The sequence below is a fragment of the Protopterus annectens genome, chromosome 5.part0, assembly GCF_019279795.1.
Source record: "Protopterus annectens isolate FY-2018-M chromosome 5.part0, PAN1.0, whole genome shotgun sequence".
NCBI lineage: Eukaryota > Metazoa > Chordata > Ceratodontiformes > Protopteridae > Protopterus > Protopterus annectens.
In genome coordinates this window covers 555,047,372-555,068,981 of record NC_056735.1, presented here as the reverse complement: position 1 = coordinate 555,068,981, position 21,610 = coordinate 555,047,372, and positions in this window count along the sequence as shown.

Sequence of the window (21,610 nt, the reverse complement as noted above, 5' to 3'; positions counted from 1 at the left end):
GTCATTACTGGAATTTGGCAATCTTTTGGTATTGAGATGGGTCCTTTAGGGGGTGAGAGGGGGGTGAAATTGGCACTAAATATATCTGCCAGGATATTGGCAATATCCTTGGGATCAGTATATTTAATACCATTCTGTTGTAGCTAAGAGCAGATCTCAGCATTGCCATTTACATTCTTGACATAACTATAGGATGCCTTGTGGTTGTCTTTGGAATAGTTGGCAATTTTATTTTCGAAACTAGCTTTGGAGGATTGTATGAGGGATCTCAGCTTCTTACTGAGGCTGGTAAGGGAGTTTTTTTGCATCCTGGGATTTTCCTTTTTTCTGCAACAATTTCTTCCTTCGGTTGTATAGTTTTTTTATGGCAGGGGACCACCAGATCAGCTTCCTTTTTTTGGAGGAAAATGTATTGGTTCTATTTGGGATGGCACGATTCATGCACAAGTGGTTGTGCTCATGCAATGCCTTAGTGTAGGATTCAGCAGTCAAACTTTCAGCTCCTGTCTGCATGGCAGCATTGCACAAACCAGCGCAGCTCAACTGAGCAGTGCTAAAACCCATGTGCTTATCAATGCTTAGCGGTGCAGAAACCAGCTAAGCACAGCCAAGCAGTGCATAAAGAATTTCAGCTGTTATTGTGTTTACTTGGTGCTTAGAAGGGCTTAGCAGGTCTTATCAAAGCATAGCTGAGTGCAGCAGGCCAGTATTTAAAAATAATTTGCATAATTTCTATTTTAAACAAAAATGCTAACTTGTTCTTCCATGTATTCAAACCCTGCACCTACTACACATGAGACTGTAATTTGAACCATTTAGCTACGTGGATATGTGAAATTTTGCTATACCATTACATATATCTCAGAGCTACCTTTAAGCAGTGCTGAGCACTGTGGAGTGCCACGTAAACCAGCTCAGCTATGATTAAACATGACTTTTACAGACTAATTAAATATATCCAGTTTCTATTTTTAGATGTCTGGCAGATGTTTTGGCACCACTTAGCACTGCTGCGCTCTGCGCCATGCTGTGCAAATATGTTTTAAAAAATAAATAAATTACATTGCTATAATACAATTGGACAGTGCAGGGAGTGCATTACTCATCTGTGGACACAGTTAGCACTACATTCCCTATGCTGATTCAATAACCATTTCCTACAGCTCTCCCTTGTCAGTGGGCCATGATTAATATGCATGGCGTGCTGCCAAGGGGGAACTGTGTACACAGTCAAGGTAACATTCCATGTAGGCTCTACACTTTGCCTACACAGATTTTATTAAATCTATGGGAATTAAATCTAATAGTTTATGTTTATTATTACAGTACAGCTCAAGGGTAGACAACATATATTTCTTGCAGAGCAGATATTTGCTACAACAAAAGTATTAATCATGTACTCCTTGCTTTCCATGTTGCAGTTTATAATGCATTCATTTCCCCTATTTAAATTACTTTTTAACTAGTTAGATAGAAAAATATGAAAAAAAACATACATTTGCCTACCAAATGCTTGGAAATATGTATTTTTGTGCATCCTCTTATGGGGTTTCCCTGCATACTCAGTCATGTCAAAGTATATTTCAAGGAAAGATTACAAATGCACTATATTGTGCCATACAGAAGTGAACTTGTTTTAACTCTGCTGCACTCTCAAGTAAGCATAATTTCCTAGTTAAAATAGTGTACATTTCCTATAAAAGCATTCCTTGTCATGCTAAGATCTAATTACTTAAAATCCACAATATGACAATATAAACATGTTCAATAATTTTTGCAGTTATATAAATATTTTTGTCTGCTCTATGACTAGCTAAATACTCTAAAAATATGTAGGGTATCATAATATTTTTCATTATATTGTTATTAACCTGTAGCACTGGGAGAACAGCAGCAGCTTAGGGCCTACTACACTGACAGGTAAGAGGGGACATTTAGCAATGAAGACCTTGTTTTGAAAAACTGTGTACTGCCAAAGCTGTGTTAGCCTCTGCTGCTATGTTATCCTCAGTGCTTCTGTGATGCCGTACCACTGGCCCAGTAATCAAGGAGCCTCAATCCTCACCACTGGCAATAGTAGGGGATGTGCATTGGGAAGATGACAGGTGCACACACAGTATTTCCAGGTGCAGTTCTCTGCATCAAGTGTAATTTCCCTTAAGAACACATAGAGACCATAGTCAGTCTGGGGCTGGTTTCTCCCTCTTTATCCAGATCCCCAGTAAGACTCCCCACTGGCATAGCTATAGAGTCAAGATCTCAGTAGAGTGGCCAAGCCAATACCTCCAGCACCCTCTCTGTCCATCCAGTACTTTGTGTTCTTTCCCAAGTTGCTGACACGCACTCTTTGAGGTTTGATTTACACACACACACACACACACACACATACACACACACACACACACACACACACACACACACACACACACACACACACACACACACACACACAGACACACACACACACACACACACACACATGGGGAAGGCTGGCACAGGTTTACTATCTATGTCCCCTTTTGCCCAGACTGTAAGTTAGTTGTCACTGCCACCAGCCAACTCTTTATTAGCTAATTTAGGGCTCTTAACAAAGGGTGTCCAATTTTACTGTGTAATATTGCTATTAATACATATGGTAGTTTGACCAAGAGCAAGGCTATTAGGAGTGGCCTACACAGTGTCACCAAATAAATATGCAAGCACTCTCAGAGCTTAAATATGTCTAGACAGACCAAACACAATGAGAAGTTTAAATATAAGAAAAAGAAAATACTCAGTATATATTTACAGTGACATCAGAGTTCAAAATCACAGGAAATATTTGAAACAACATTACAGGACAGTCTCAATTAAATAAAGAAAAATATCTAAGCTATATTCCTGACTGTATCTAAGAGAGTTACTATATCCTAGTATACTTAATTAGAGCAGCAAGGTAGATGTGGTGAATAGATCCTCTAGCTGATGTTGCCAGGTGAAAGACATAATACAGAATGCTCAATCTCTCTCTCTCTCTCTCTCTCTCTCTCTCTCTCTCTCTCTCTCTCTCAGAAACTTCTTAAATTAATATCTCAAATATTACTGCTGGGCTAGCTTGCAGAATGACATAATTTTTTGTCATCTGACTCTATCCCAGGTGAAACCCCCACTGCTGAAATCTAAGAGTATTTAGCACCTGCCTATGAAAATACAAACACAAGGATTTTTCCTCAGATCTATGCAGATCTTGGAAGTTATAAACAATTGAACACTTCCAAGACAATACAGTAAACTTCTCTAGTACAGACATTATATCTCCTGCTGCACTGAAGCTGAAAGATAACATTTTTTTTATTGCATGGCCATAACGTAATTTAATTTCAGCTATTTTTCTGAAGTTAACCTCCTGTGTCCCATTTGCTACTGTTAAAATATACACATTTAAACAGTTACAAAGGTGCAGGTACACTTCTGTTCTATTCCAGTTGGGCATGGTGTGGTTACCTTTTAAGCACTTTGCAAAAACCTTTTCAACACACACTTCTGTACCAGCAGTTTGATATACACCTGATATACAGTTCTAATACATTTGTAACACAAGTATCTTATATGAATCATATTGATATTCACAAATGACATATAATTATTTACAAAATTCCAGAGAGCTGGGCTGGCAGTGTCTCATTTTGTTACACTTCTATATAAATCATGTTAGTATTCACAAAATACATATAATTATTTACAGAATTCTAGGTAGCTGTGCTGGCAGTACCTCTTTTGTCACAGCTTCTCCAGGATGTTTTGTAGTTATATTCTGCCTAGCAGCTCACTATATTGGCTTGGAATGTTTAGCACATAGGTAGGACTGAGTCTACTACCTGTCATTGCCCCTAAAGTACAGTGCAAGAACTCATTGGTAGAGTGTACCTGTCATGCACACACTGCTTGAAACTATCACTGGATCCAGTCACCATGTGGAGTTCAGATATCTGGACTGAAGCTGAATCCTCCCTCCCATGAATTGGTTAGGACAACATCTAGCTGCTTGTTGGGCTCCTATGCCTGAAGGCTCCTCCAGTATGAGGCTCACTGCTTGAAACCAGGTGAAGTGGGGCATGGCACTAGCTCTACCTATATGTGCTACAGATGTGACATGTCCACTGTTCCTTGTTATATCTCTTCAAACCAATGAAAATGAAGAACATGATAGAATCTTGGCAGACATGCAATCTTTTTTACTTTTCTCTTGTTGAAAATTAATACAGTACACATCTGAGATGCTGTAGCATTTCTGATAGCATAGCACAATATTGTACATGTTATAACTGTAAGCTGTGAACAGGTTTTACTCTCTCATGTTCATGTTCATACTGTGGCTTTTTGTTAATATATTCAGAACAGCAGCAATAATTTATCACTAGGAAAAAAGTGCCCCTTGTAGACTTAAATAATTACCAAATAAATGCCACAAAAATAAAATAAATAAAATAATTATGAGACTCACTTAGTTTAATTGAAGATATTAGAGGTGTCCAACACATAAATACAGTTTACATTTTCACAGTCTATTGTCAAGATGAACAATAGAGCATTACAAAACAAAGGTGCTGTAAGGTTAATTGTGTAGGAGTAAGCTTTCTAAATAGATTTCATTTACTTTGTCAAAAGATGCTATACCATTTGGAAGAAATGTTGAAAATGCCAAAATGTAATGTATATTAAATCCTAATAGTTTGAATAGAGTGAAAGTCAAAGTGTGCACTGAATGGAGTGAAAGCCAAAGTCTGCACTGAAGAACTGAATGATACATTACACTCAGAAATAGTTGAAGGAATATTCATTGTCTCCTTAATGAGTTAGACTCCCTAGCAATACAGGATGCTTGCCTAGCTCAGTAAAATGAAAATGACGAACAGTTATTTTTCTAATAATATGGTAAAAAGAAGAGCAGCAAACTTCACTGAAGTAAACTGAAATAAAGAGCTTAGGACCCTGCAGCAAGATTAAAGGAAAATATTTTATTGGCAATTTCATACTGCTGAAGTTACTGTAATTTAGTATTGGCTAACAGGCTGCATGCAGAAGGGCACGACATCATTTTTGCTTCATTAAGTTTCAAGAAATTCCACAGCATTCAGCCATTAACTTTACTAAGACATTACACTGGCATGAAGATTATCTCAAATGCTAAGGGTAGTGAGGGCAAGTAGAAATATATAATTGCAAATGATTCATATAAAAATGAAAGTACAAGTCATGCTTCTGAATAATATTGGCAAGCAGAGAGTTAGTGTGGGTATTAAATAATTTTGCTTCCAAAACCAATCCTTGAAGGACCCCAGTCTGACTGCTTCATTTAAATAATCACAGGGCACATGCAATTTCCTGTAAGTAAGATAAAACCCAGATCAGCAAAAGAGTGTATCAGAAAACACAATTAGATTAGCTTAATGGTTCAAGAGATGTTACATCTGATTATGTCAATGTCTGCTGTTATATCAAGGTGAATTAGAAGAGATAATTACAGTAATCACTGCACACAGGAAGTCATTAATAACTTTTAGTAAGGTTACCTCTCTGAAGCTATTCTGCAGAAATGGATTCATTAGTTTCAGACACTACATCTTCAGTCTAAGTTTTATATGTTGGATATGTATTTTCGTACTCCTCTTAAAATAATGCTAGATTTGTGGAAACTAATCAGTGTTCAGAGAATATATCTTAATCACAAAAGGATTTGTAATGCAAGAAAAATTAGTACAAATTTATTATAGCAATAATTGATGATGTCAGTGTGACATATTGAAGATTTACCCACTGTTGGTGTGGTTTAATCATGAGGGCAAATCCCAAGTGATTAAATAAAGCCAACCATGGGTAAATCTTCAATATACCACACAATGGAGACAGTTATCGCTATTATACAATGACATCATTTAAGAATTTAAGGGAAAAAATACTTACTTTTCTTTTAATAATGTCGTTGTATAATGCCTCCGTGCTGCCCTTCCATGTTTTTCCGGTATCCTGGGGCTTTTCTGATGTACTGTGCATGAGTATGGGACTTGCGTTCCCATGCTTACTCAGTATATCAGTGCTGTGCAAAGAAAGCAAAGGAGAAAGGAAGATCTCTGTTGCTTTGTTTTTTTTTTTTTTTTTTTTTTTTTTTAAAGAAAAAAGAAACCGGGGTACTTTTAAAGCTCAGGAGAGCTGGAACAGAGAAAATTAAAGGATAATCAGGTACATTTCTATAGTTTTGCAGAGCGTACCTGATTATTCTCTTATTTTTCTCCGAGACATCTTCCTCATTCATTTGAGGTATTCAATTTTGCAAACTTATTAAAAAAAAAGAAAGAAAAGTAAAATTTTATGAGATATCTAATGGAAAAAAAGTCCCGGCGACCAGACCTTTTTCCATTGTTATATTCTCGGATTTACTATGGGCACACTGGTTGTGCTGACCATTCAGCTTGCTCCTGTTTGAATATTACTGGCCTGTCATTATATAATACATAATCCCAAACACATACACACACACACACTCACACACACACACACACACACACACACACTGGTTTATTCTGTTTCATGAAAAGTTTTCTGAAAGTTTAAAAATGCTGTGGAGACAAGTGTTGCAGTTTTATTCTTGTATCAATCAAAAGATGTGACTTCCTAGAACCTTGATAGTTGGAAGATAGGTTGCAAAAACAATACAGAAAAAAGCTACTGTCCTCATTGATACAATATAATAAAGTATGTGAAGCTATCAGAACTTTTCTGTGGCTTCTTAGAGTGAAATGTGCATCCAAAATTGATACATGTTTAAAGTAAGAGATGAAATTCCTAACAGTTCAAAGACAACTCCAGTTATAATGTGCAATATGTAAACTAAGAAGTGTCATCATAGCATATATTCAGAACAGTAATATCCTTTCTCTTCCAAAGATTTATATTATTTAGGAAAGATTAAGTGTTTTGGATGCAAAAGCATGAAACAGTGAAGTCTACATTGTAGGGTTGGAAGTCATTAATACGTTTTCCTGTGTGTACAGACGGTTGTATGTGACATACCATTAGATTTGTTTTGTTTCTCCTCTTTAATATGGATTTATAAATAATGTACTGTGTTTTGAAAAAAAAGCTGGAAATGATTTTACTGAATAGAAACTCAAAGTGATTAGGTATTAATTAAGGAAGAAGTGGCTTATCACAGAATGAATAAATGGATGAATAAATAAGTAAGCAAGTAATCTGCCTTAATAACACAACTGAATCATTGTTTTAGGTACTTTGAAAAAAAAATACATTAATTAATATTAATATTTGTGGAGTCAGTGGAATGAGTAACTTCTCCTTAGCTGCATTATACAGTGAGCTTAGTGTTTACTCTGTTAGTAACAGACATACATAAGGCACATGCATCTCTATGGGGTGTGAACACTTTGACCCATCAAGAACTGTCTTTCTTTATTTCTTTTTCTTTCATTCTATATGTTCCTGTATGCTCCAGTACTCTTCTAACTACTTTTTTTTCATATGTAAGCATCTTTGGGAAAAGGGACTTTAACTAAGTGTGTTGGATTCATTAGGTATGTAAGTAACACATTATATGTATTATATTAAATGCAATCTTCAGTTTTGTCATATAGAAATATGGCTATTATTATGTTGCACCTCCTATCAATGAAAAAAAAAAAACAATCAAAATCGCTCAGAAAATAAAACTTAAAACAAATGACCTACCTAGCAAGTATATGACTGTTTAATTATAAAAATCAAATGAGGGCTCAATATCCCAAGTGTAAAACTCAGAACTTTGCAGCTCTGTTTTCCAAAAATTAAACTGCAAATCAATGACATAAACAGCCAGTATCAAAAATAGTATTTAACTTGTCCCTGATGGGGGGGGGGTCCCTTATTCCAAGTAGTTACATAAACTAAATCAAAGATTGTTATACTTCAGAGAAAGGATTATACTTAGAGATACTGCAACCTTGGACATGGCATATATATTCCTCACATTCTTGGTTATAACACTACCATTCATAGGATTACAATTGAAGTCCTCAGAATTTCTAGATGCACCCCAAATAAGCAAAACCATGTATGCGGCTGACTGGATTTGAACTGCCTGCAGCTGTTTTGATCTAATTTTTTTTTATCTCCGTATTTTTATAACTTTGTTGAAATTTTATAACTTTGTTGTAGTATTTACAATTATTTTCTGTGCTAGTTAGAATTAAGGTGAGTGAGCTATATGTACTTGCAATATATTTTCTCAATTTAGGAGACAAGATGATTTCTGTAATCATTTCAAAGTATTGTACTGGGGTTCAGTAATATTCAAAGGTGACTAAAAAGGGTATCAGACAATTTTGTGAATAATACTTAGTCAAAAATACTTGCGCTACGGTAGTTCTCAAAAAAGAAAACTGTCTTCATTGATATACAAAGTGCAATCAACATGGGGTAGGGGAAAACACACCATCTATAACATCTATATCATTTACCTGCAGTGCATCAACATCGACATTGGCATTCATAGTTAATAAATTCTCATATGCATTGTCTACCAAATTAAGGACCAGCTGTAGTTATATCCATGAAATGAATTTGTACTTTTTCAAAACCTGAATGCATTTTTTCTTATAAATGTCATGGTGCATAGAGGTTCAGAAAAGTCAGATGTATAAAACTGCCCTAGAGATGTGAGGCAGGTGATGACAAAAACATCAACATTGCTAACCTGCATTCTATCCTATTAAACTAAGTAATCCTTACCTGTTTATCTCTCTCCCTGATTTTTGACTTCTACAGCTGATTACAAGAATAAACACTATCCTACCAGCCATCCACTAGACCATTTAATTATTGTTTTAATGTTCAAACATAAATCAAAGAATTAAAATAGCTGGAAATCTGAAACATGTCTACTCTTTTGTAATGGGCAGTGATATATTTCAGCTATGATTCTTCAGCTAATGCTACACAGTAAAGCAAGGCTTTCCTGCCCTTAATTAAATGGGTCAAAATGGGAAGCATTAGATTCTTTATCACATGTTTAACTAGATTAAGAATTTATTTTCAAATGGAAAAATGATCTTGCTTTCTTCATTTCCAGAGACTGATAACTTTTGCAAGTCAGAATTTAATCACAAATCTTTTTCAAACAATTTAGATATTAGCCAACAGCATAGATCATTAGAAACTTTTCATTTTTGCTAAAATAAATGAAGCTATTAATGAGATTAAACAATTGACAGGTTGTGACAGAGATGATCGACCTTCAGAGTTATACAAATCCTTATCCACAGAAGCTAAAAAATTGCTAAAAATTTATTTTTATTTTATCTTTAGCTCCACCTGATTTTGCTTTCTATTCATCTTGGAAGAGAGATATGTTTTCCATGAGTTTATAACCAAGCGAAAAATCTCATAGTTTGCACAATTATTACATTATTTCATGTTTTTAAATATTTTTTATTGATTTTTGATTAAAACAAATTTACAATTATAGATATTCATCTGAAATTTGTCAAATAAATATTATAACAGATATATGTAAAATAATTTATAAGCAAAATAATAAAATGGTTAACTAAAGTATTTACAAAGACAACCTGTAGATTCAATTTAACATGGCAATTTCTACTGTTTGATGTTGTACATCAACAATAAGGAAGAAATAAATCAACATTCGATATTAAAACAAGTAATTGTTTTTCAATAAACTTTGTAAATTAACCCACATTTGAAGATCATGCATCTTTCTAGTAGTTCTAGCATTTATGATTTTTAATTGTAATTGACAAACATCATTTAACAAGTTAGTGAATTCAGAGAATGTAGGAGGAGATTCTGAAGTCCGATTTCTTGTTATTATTTTTCTAGCCACTGCTAGTATTGCCCAGAGTAGAGAATATTTTCATTTTTGACACAATGTGAAACAGGTGTATTAAAGATCACCAGAGATTTGGTAAGAGTAAAGTTATCTGAAAATAATATCTGTAGAAAATCATTTATGTTCTTCCAAAACAAAATAAGAGCAGGGCAATCATAGAACATGTGGACCCAGCCTATATCTGTATATGATTTACATTTGTTGCATATGTTCTGCTTTTTATTTTATTCATTAATTGTGGAGTATAAAATGATCTGGTCATAAGCCTACACATGTATAAGCTCCATTTAAGAGATAAAGTTATTTTCCCAGCTGATTTAAAAATATTTTCTTAGTCTTGATCACTAGGATAGCTATTATTAGTAGTGTAATAATAATTCCAATGATTCTCTGGGCAAGAGTATGCTTCTGCTCTTATAGTTCTAAAAAAATGAACATTTATTAGAGTATGTTTGTGTTGAAGAATTAGTTGAAAACAATGTATTAAGATAGAGTTATCTTCTTTTGTAGTTGGCGTAATCATTTGCAATTTGTTGTGTATGAATAGTCTAAGTGTTTGAACGTTTAGCCACATGGATTTATCTAACTGAAATTAATGTAATATATGTTCAACACTTTTAGTCTTAATGTCAGATAACAACTGAAACCAAAGCTTAAGTTCTTTTTGATTTAAGAAAGAAACTGTATTTAAATCTGAGGTTATTAATATGCCTTGAATAAAAGCTATGGGGAATAATAGAGATAAACACTCCTTACGTCTGATATGTTTATATATGAAATTCCTAAAAGTTACTAAGATGTTGTGAATGTAACAAGCTGTGTAGGGAAATATTATTTGTAAAGTAAAATAATCTTTTAGAATTCATAAAATGGGATTATTTATTATTTCTAACTTAAGAGTAGAAGGTTTCAGTATTAATTGCATGGTGGATGACTCCCATAATAACTTCCATTTAGCTAAGTAGCTAATGTCTAAGAGTTGAGTAATTACTTTAATTATAGAAGAGATGGAATAGAGAATTAGATTGGGAAAAGCAATCCCTCCATTAGTCCGTCTATTTAGGTGTTGATTAAGAGATATTCTTGTCTTATTTGGATACCAAATGAAGTGTAATATCAGAGAGTTTATTTTGTTAATAATTTTTTTAGAAGGAAGAATTAGGATAGATTGGATAAGGTATAATATTTTAGGCAAGATAATCATTTTTATGATAGTTAACCTATCTTCTGTAGTGAATGTTATTATTTTCCATTTTGAGATTAGATTTTGAATATTACTAAAACATTTGTCATGGTTAAGTCGTATGATTGTTTTAATATCTGTAGCAAGGATAATTCCCAAATAAGTGATTTGGTCTGAGATAAGTGATTTAAGAGTATTATATATAATTTTTTTTTTTTTTTTTTTGAATATACGGGTAATATTTTTGTTTATCTTCATTGAAAGACAATCCAGAGATAGTTTGAAAAGTTTTGATAGAATTTAATAAAGTAGATATTGAAGAGTCATTACCTTTTGTAGTTATAAGGACATCATCAGCGAATAACTGTATTTTTGGTTTTGTATCTTCATCTATGTTTAGTCCTTCAATATTCTTGTCATTTCTTATAGCATTTGCCCATGGCTTCATTTTTAAAGTGAACAACAATGGCGAAAGAGGACAGCCCTGTTTAGTACCTTTTATAATGGGAATTTTGTTTGGTATATGCATCTATTTTTATATAGGCTAAAGCTCCTTTATATAGATTTTTTAGTAAGTTTATGAAATTATTTGAGAAATTCATGCATTCTTGTAGTGTAAACAAATAATCCCAATCTATTGAGTCAAAAGCAACATTAATGTCCAAACTAATTAGAGTTAAGTATTTTTTTCCTGTGAGAGAAATCTATAAGTGCTAAGGTTCATCTAATGTTATCAAATGTGCATCTGTTAATTACAAAACCAGTTTGGTCATCATCAATTAAAAAGGGCAACATTTTCTTAATTCTTTCAGTGTAGATGTTCATGAACATCTTATAATCAACATTTAATAATGATATGGGTCTGTATGAGAAACAATATTTGGGATCCTTGTTAGATTTTAAGATTGGTGAGATGAACATATATTTCCATGAGGGGGGAATCATAAATTCTGTCTGGGCAATATTATATATATTATGAAGTAATGTTATAGCTGTTTTAGGCATGAGTTTATATATTTCAGATATGATGCTATCATTTCCTGGTGCCTTGTTAGGTTCGAGTTTATTAATTTGAGTTATTATATCATTACATGTGATTTATTTAGCAATAGTTTTTATCTGTAATTTGTTTAGTTTATTTTTGAGATTTGTACTGATGAAATGTTTTATGTGATCCTTAGATTCAATGGGATGCAAAGACTGATTGATTGTATGAAAGTGACTTCTAAATTCTTTAATTATATCCTGTATATTATATACTTCCTTCTTTTTCTTCAAAGAATATATTTCTTTGATATGATTCTGTTTGTTTAACCTTTTAGTTTTATTCTTATGATTAGTTAAGTGTTTAGAGTTTAAAGAATATGCTAGAAATTTATATTTGTCTAATGTAATCATAATTTTATGGTGATGTATTTTTCTATATTCTTCATTAAGTTTATTTCATCTTTAATATTACTGGATGCAAGTTTATCTTTGTTTTTAAGATACAATGAGTCAATATTGTTCTGAATAGTGTTTAGATCTTTGTCCCAGTTTTTTTTCTTTTATCATGGTACCATTTGTTACTTTGTCCATAAAGGTAGGCTTTTAAAGCATCTCATATATAAGTGTCATGAGTATTGGATTCTGTATTTAAGATAATAAAAGTTTGTATTTCTTCTTTTATAAATGTTTGAAATTCTTTTAATTGTGTAAGGTATGCTGGTATTCTTTGTATTTGCATATTGGGAAATTATTTATTTTGAACTCAAATAAAATTGCATTATGATCCGATATTGGGCATGAAATTATTTTATTGTATGTTAGGTCATGTAATATTTGAGTGGAAAGTAATATTTTGTCTATTCTAGTATATGATTTGTGTCTGTTAGAGTAAAACATTTATTGTAGTGTGCTAGAATGCAAAGTCATAGCTATCCTTTAGTTGATAAGCATTCATAAAATGTGCTAGCTGTTTAGCTTGTGGAGTAATTTTTCTCTTCTCCAAGTTTGTTGAGTCTTTTGAGTTTAGGATACAATTAAAATCTCCTGCCATGACTATATATTTCCTGTAGAATAAGATACTATCTGATTTAAATGTTGTCTAATTGTGTTGGTGCCTATACCTGGTAGCCAGTAGTTATTTATTAAAGTATATATTTTTTGTTTATTTGAATGATGGCTAAACATAACAAACCTTTGCTATCTTTATATGCATTAATTATTCTTGGTAGAGGAAGAGATTTATCCCAAAGAATAGCAACACTTCTCTTCTTTTTTGTATGTTCAGAACTTGCAATAACTATATATTTATTTGTGTTTAAGTATTTGATACTATCTTCTAATAAATGGGTTTCTTGTAAGAAAATTATATTGGGCTTATGTAAAGCAAGATATATGAACATACTGCCTCTTTTTGTGGAATTATTAAGACCATTCATATTAATCTAAATTCCTCTTAATGTGGTCATATTAAACAAGTCTTAAAAAAGATACATTTTGCAACATGTCGATATCATATAAGTAATTTGTGTATCTCTCTCTCTTTTATATGGTGAGTTCATATTAAATATAATAAACATGAACTTATCAATGTGGGTAATAATTATTTCATAAACAATATCATTTAGGATGTTATATATGTGAATAATGAAGGATGCCAAAAGAAATGTATTAGCAATCTTTGTTACATGTTGTTGTAAGAAAAAAACAAAAACAGCTCCTCGCCTGGAGTTAGAAACTCCTCACCTCAATGGCATCAACCACTGAGATCAAACCTTCAAGCAGTAACAGCAGAATAAAGCTACCACTTGTTATATATATATTATATAACATCAATTGAAAGTTAGACTGGATAATAGAAAAGAAAAATTATTAAAAGTTATAAAGATTTATTACGTGTCTCATCTGGATTGCTTATTTATACTAAATGTTAAGGAATCTATGAATATATCCTTATTTAAAAGAGAAGTGTATGAGAATATTATAAAGATTATAAAGGAAACTTACTGATATAAAGCAAGATTAGACTATGATGACTATATATAAGAAAGTGAATGTTTAGGTGTAAGTGAGTTGTATGCATGACTTTAAAGACAGAATCAGCATTTTATCTTAAGGTTTGTTTACAAATCTAATTACGATAAATGAAAAGAATTTGAATAACTATAAATACAAAAGATATTTGTCTAGTTAAGAAAATGCATAATTTATCATTTGTTATTGGATGTCAGTATAACCATTCTTCTTGTATTATCAAAGGTAACCTATAGGTAAGCTTCTCTAAACCAAATAACAGTCAGATATATAGAATAAAAGTTAATATTTTTAAAACATAAATATTGAACACTTTGTTAAATGAAAAAAGTATCTAGAAATGTTCTTAGCCTATAATATGTTTCTAGTAAATATTTACAAAAACATTCATAATTTTGTATTGATTAGACATATAGCATTTTGACACCTTAAGGTCATGTAATATGATAGGAACCCGTACTGACTGTTAAGGGTACATAAATATATTAAACACATGTAATGAGACTGTATAGGGGACATTCATTTATCAAAGATATACATAAAGAACAACTTCTTCAGTATAATGTTTAGATTAGATAATGCATTTACTAAATGCATCATTTATTTATAATGTGTCTCAATAATGTTTTTATCTCCTGGTGTAATACAGTAACAATGTATATGTATTCTATCAAACGAAAGTGAATAAACTGTAAAAGGTCTTTTGCATCAATGATGTGCATACAACAAGTTGAGTCAGTATTACTACAACTGTAGGCATCTATAGTGCAGGAAAGGTTATATCTTATCTATCATAGTAGGTCTATTTTTTTGATACACTGTCATTAAAATACAGGAGTTTATTACTTATGAATTATGTTAAATATGTGAGGTGTATCAGAAATTATCAGGGAAAATAACACTGCAGATTCTGTGTAGTTATTTCAACAGTGCCATAAATAAAACGAGGAGACTGCACAACTTCACCAACCCTGTTATATGTAAAAATCTTCAGTATCTTTTGTTTAATGCACTAGATAACTCAGCTTCAGTAATAGAGGGGGTAATGCACCACTTCAAAATTAATTCAAGCAAACAATCTCATTAACTAATGCATATAAACTGCAGAAGCATATATCCTTTTGTTAAAAGATTGCAGCTTTAGCAAAACAAAGCATCCATCAGAGAATTGCCAATAAACCTAAATAATCACAAAACATGGCCTCAGCAGGTGACCACAAGTCAGACTATATGCAACTGAGTATATGTTCAAATCTATCTGTACCTGGTACTTGCATATATCCACCATTCTAAAGCAGTAAACCTCTAGCCAAGCTTCAAGCTTCACCTCTTTTTTGAGATTAGCCATTATAAAATATTTGTCACATGTAATATACTTAAAATATTATGTTATATATAATATGTTGACAAATTTTCAATTTAATGTAAGGACTGCCTACCTATAGTCATAATCAGTGTCAGGCACTCATTTTCTTGACTTGAGCTTGTAGTCTGATATGTAACTGCATAGTATTTGTTTATCTACATAGATTTAAACTGTAGGACTCGTTCGCTTTTTTTTTTTTTTAAATACTCTGTAAGCAAAAAATTATAGCAAAGAGGCCATTTATTTGGCAAAAAATAAAGCTATAGTTCCTGGAACAGCTTGTCCAGTAGCAGTGACTTCATCAGAGAGCTTAGTAGGACTACATACATGAAGTAGAAGCTGTTCTTGCCTTTCCAGGATGAAAACACTAAAATGAGAAGGTATAGGCTTGCGGACAATCCCCACGAGCTCTCACTGATCCACAGTTGTCTCTCTTGGTTAAAAATGAGAAATAATGAGAGAAAAAAGGTTCAGAAAGCTTTTTCTTTGTAATTTAAACTCTGCTGTTGAAACCTGTAATGTTCGCTAGCTTGTGAATGGTCCTACAATCTGCGATCGCTCACAGCAGAAACAACAGTGCACAAATCACTATTAACAACAGTGCTAAACATATATAAAAGAATAAATAACAACAATAAGAGAAAAAACAGCCTCCTCAAGCAAATACATACTGACTACTCTATTATCATCATTGTTATTGTTAAAATCCCTAAGATTTGTACCATAGCATTTTTTCAGTATATACACATAACTTTTATGAATGAATGCATCTCTGGGTAGTATATAGTCTCCAGTTTTAATTAAATGTCTTTTAAAATGAAACAAAGTAAAGGACTTAACAGAAACAAAGTAAGGTTGCACATGTCCTGAACTATTCAGGGAAATATAAAGCATAGTCCCGGGTACCGTACTGTTGAGATATGTTGTTGTTTGATTTATAGGTAGTTAACATCTTGTTAATAAGAAGATTAAGAGAGTATCTCCTTCAATTTTATTTGTTGTAAGAGACATAAGAGCATATATGCAGCTTAATAATGTATAATGAAGGAGACATTATATGTTAACTTTTCCCTTTTTCTTTTATTAAGTTATTAACATTTATAATAATATGTTGTAGATAAATAAGAGAGTCTGTATTAGTATAAGACAGCAAGTGCAGCTTATAATTACAAGTATATACTTTTCTTTTATTTCATAAAAGATAAAATTATACTTGAATAATAGGTATTATGTATTTATTAGAATTATTAATAAGTGATTATAAGTAACTGTAATAATAATGTTTTTATATTTAATGGGTTATAGGTAACTTTTATAAAGTGTTTTTTTTTTTTAAATGAGAAGGTCTTACCTTGCAAGAAGATCACAACAATATAGTATTATCCAATAACAGCATAGATCAAAAAGAAATGAAAAGAAAGAATATAGTTGTATTTATTTATTTGTTCTTTAGTCTCTAGCTTTTCAGCAGATTTCCATGTAGAGTTTGAAGCAATTCTTTTAAGCGAAGGGTTTGCCCACTCCATTTCTTCTATTTTCTCTAGAACTGTATGATTTTTAACATAAGAAAGAGCTGAATTCAAGTCTTCAAATATTTAGGTCCCTCTGGAAGGAAAATCTTCAACTTTGCAGGAAACAAAAGGTGTGTTTTGATTTGTATCTTTTTCAGTTCTTTGATCAGTGCAAAAAAAACTTTTCTCTTATTTATGACTAGTGATGAGAAGTCATTGTCAAAATGAATAATAGAGTAATTATATTTCAGAGGAAATCTAGACCAAGCAGTTTTTAAAAGTAGCTCTTTATCTGAAGAAGAGAGGAATTTTACAATAACTGACCTAGGTTGCTTTCTGGTAGAAGTATTTACAGCAGCTTTATTACTTTATTTCTTGACTATGTCTTTATTATGAACTCTCTATCTTTTGAAGTATCGGAAATGCATTTATTTATAAATGCTCTTGTTTCTTATGAATAAAATGCCTTCTTATCTGATAAGGAGTCATGTTATTATATAAGGAAATACTACAATACGATAACTGCAGTAAACTTTTTCTTAGTACTTTTTGCCCTACATATCAAAAAGGCATTTAATAAACAGTTGAAATGTTCAGCTTTTTTAGCATAGTAGTATGTGTATATGGAGTTATTATGACTATGTCTCTTTAAGAGCTCCATTTCCTTTTGAATTTTTGGCGCCAAAAAGGTTATTTAAATGTGAACTGGAAGTACTCCATTTTGGTTCTGAGGAAGTCTGATTTTTAACAGATGAAAGCGCTAAACCTTATTTTCAATAAAAGATTTGTTTTTATCATTATGAGTGGATTAAGCCTGAATTTTGGTAGAACACTAGTGTTGGCTATATGTGTGTTATACTCTGTTCTAGCTGTGCCGAAGTTATTATATTTTACCAGCTAGCCTTTTTCCTTCTACATTTAATAAACTTCACTGGTCTTTTCTTCTCTCTGTTCTAATGAAACAAGCTTCCCAAATAACTTGGTTAGCATTCTTGAACAGATCTCTAAAAATATTTATAGATTAATAAGAACTGATACATTTACATCCCAGAAGAGTACTTTAAAATTAATTATAAGACAGTATGTACATATTTCTCTAATCAAATAATTGTATCTGTGGACCCCTGTATTAATATAATTATTTTTTTATTGAATAATTACTGAGGTTCTTTAAACCTTAAACATGTAGTTTTCTTCTAATATGCTCTTGATTTCTGTTTAAAACTCTGATGTTTTACTTTAGTAAACTCATCAAATACATTTATTTAGCTAACACTTCAGATTTTAGAGTAAATGTTATTAAATCTATGTACTTGCAAATAACTGCTCTCTGAACAGAAATTAGACAAGTTTCTTCAATGGTCATTAGTCAAATAAACCAATATATTGGAAGTGAGTTGTCCAATTAATCAAAACTCCTAAACATTAACAGTTATTTTCTTAACAATGCTCTTAAAGTTCATAAATATGGCTGCTGCAGTAAATGGTGCTCACAAACTGAAAAGCATTGCAATATTAAGTTGGTTTACTTCTCAAAATATATTGCCATTTAGTGGTAACCCAGAACTTACTTTTAACCAAGTAGTGGGTTTTTATAAAATGAAACTAATGAAATTCTTGTGGCAAACATTGACTTAATTATTCATCATCATCATCATCATCATCATCATCCCCCTTTTTCCCATTTTCTACATGGGGTTGGGGTGGCATGTCGCTTGTCACCATCTCTCCCAATTTAATGCCACTCTCTAACCTTCTTTGGCACTCATGCATGACTGCTGCAGGTCTTGTGTCACACAATCTATCCTCCTCTTCACAGGACACCTTTGTTTCATCTTGCCTTCTTCCTATCTGTCTCAAATCTTCTTCACTGGATTGTCTTCTGCTTTTTTGCACATGTGCCCAAACCACCATAATCCATTCTCTTTCACATTTTCTGCAATTGGAGCTAGTTAGACTTCTGCTCTTTTGTCATTTCTTCATCACTCCCACATTGTGAATCCTACCACCCATCTCACATACTTCATTTCCATCACCTCTAACTTCCTCAGCTGCTCTGAATTTGCTATACAGGTTTCCATACCACACATTAGTACTGGCCACACCACTGTTTTTTATACCTTACTTTCATCTTCTTTGGAATTCTTCAGTCATACACTACCCCGACACTCTGTGCCACTTGGCTGCAACCCCTCTGATACTAGCTTTCAGACCTCCCATCTGCTCAAATAACACTTCCAGATACTTGAAGCTGTTAACATATCAACTTATTGATTACATTTTCATATTCTTTCCAAAAATGTAATGAATCTGGCATGATTCAGTTTCCAAGATTATTCATTACATCATTTCTTGGAAAACCTTTAAAATGTCACACAATTAATAAAATCAGTAAACATATTGCTACAATAATAAACCCTAATAATTCATTTGTGTTTGTAAAATTGATTTGGTCAAAGTAAACTATTAAAACAGTCCATAAAAATTATATACCCATTAAGTATGATTTTTTTGTCTTGTGGAAATTACTTAGAAAAGTTTCCTGTTGAAAAATAATCCCGGTATTCGTAGTCATTTGCAGAAATGTAATAGGGGTATTCTTGATGCTTACAAATGAACATAACAATTGCGAAATTCATAGAGGCCATTTATGCAAAGGCAAAAGGCCTTAAAACAATGAGATGCAAATGGGAAATTTGGGAGTGGGGAGCCTTGAGCAGCCTACCTGTCCTTGGGGGAAGTGACCTCAGCACAAGAAGCTGTTAGTAATTGGTTGTTTGGGACCATTCCTAGCTCTTTTGTAGTTCACTGCTTAAAATTCGCCTCTGGGCATTTTTTTCTGGCTATACTGCTCATACAAGCTCCACGTGGGTTTACAGAGTGGTCCTAGCAGCAAGGAACTCGAAAAAGCGACTACCTTCTGGATTTAAGTATCTTTGCTTTTTTTTTCACTGAAAATAGCTTCTGCTGCTTACTTTGAACTAGCCTGAACTGTTTTTTTACTGATCACTGCATTTATTTTAAAATCTGCACTTAAAGTTACATTTAGTCGAATTTAGTCGAAAGTTTGCTTGTTTGTTTGTTTAATTGAACTGTGGAGGCTGCCCACTAAAGTGTGCTAGCCTGTGTAACTAATTTATCACTGTCTCTGCATTTTCTGTGTATTTCTGCAAAAAAAACAAAAAAATAATCCTTGTTTTCCTGCCTTTCTCGACTAGTTTAGACCAGTATACAGGCATTGCTGTACTCTGGGCTGTGGTGGAGTTCCTGTGTTGTCCATTACCTTACTTGGATAGAAGGAAGTTTCTTTGCTCACCAGTGGGAGTGGGGAGCCTTGAGCAGCCTACCTGTCCTTGGGGGAAGTGACTTCAGCACAAGAAGCTGTTAGTAATTGGTTGTTTGGGACCATTCCTAGCTCTTTTGTAGTTCACTGCTTAAAATACGCCTCTGGGCGTTTTTTTCTGGCTATACTGCTCAGACAAGCTCCACGTGGGTTTACAGAGTGGTCCTAGCAGCAAGGAACTCGAAAAAGCGACTACCTTCTGGATTTAAGTATCTTTGCTTTTTTTTCACTGAAAATAGCTTCTGCTGCTTACTTTGAACTAGCCTGAACTGTTTTTTTACTGATTACTGTATTTATTTTAAAATCTGCACTTAAAGTTACATTTAGTCGAATTTAGTCGAAAGTTTGCTTGTTTGTTTGTTTAATTGAACTGTGGAGGCTGCCCACTAAAGTGTGCTAGCCTGTGTAACTAATTTATCACTGTCTCTGCATTTTCTGTGTATTTCTGCAAAAAAAACAAAAAATAATCCTTGTTTTCCCGCCTTTCTCGACTAGTTTAGACCAGTATACAGGCATTGCTGTATTCTGGGCTGTGGTGTAGTTCCTGTGTTGTCCATTACCTTACTTGGATAGAAGGAAGTTTCTTTGCTCACCAGTGGGAGTGGGGAGCCTTGAGCAGCCTACCTGTCCTTGGGGGAAGTGACCTCAGCACAAAAAGCTGTTAGTAATTGGTTGTTTGGGACCATTCCTAGCTCTTTTGTAGTTCACTGCTTAAAATACGCCTCTGGGCGTTTTTTTCTGGCTATACTGCTCAGACAAGCTCCTCGTGGGTTTACAGAGTGGTCCTAGCAGCAAGGAACTCGAAAAAGCGACTACCTTCTGGATTTAAGTATCTTTGCTTTTTTTTCACTGAAAATAGCTTCTGCTGCTTACTTTGAACTAGCCTGAACTGTTTTTTTACTGATTACTGCATTTATTTTAAAATCTGCACTTAAAGTTACATTTAGTCAAATTTAGTCGAAAGTTTGCTTGTTTGTTTGTTTAATTGAACTGTGGAGGCTGCCCACTAAAGTGTGCTAGCCTGTGTAACTAATTTATCACTGTCTCTGCATTTTCTGTGTATTTCTGCAAAAAAACAAAAAAACAAAAAAATAATCCTTGTTTTCCCGCCTTTCTCGACTAGTTTAGACCAGTATACAGGCATTGCTGTATTCTGGGCTGTGGTGTAGTTCCTGTGTTGTCCATTACCTTACTTGGATAGAAGGAAGTTTCTTTGCTCACCAGTGGGAGTGGGGAGCCTTGAGCAGCCTACCTGTCCTTGGGGGAAGTGACCTCAGCACAAAAAGCTGTTAGTAATTGGTTGTTTGGG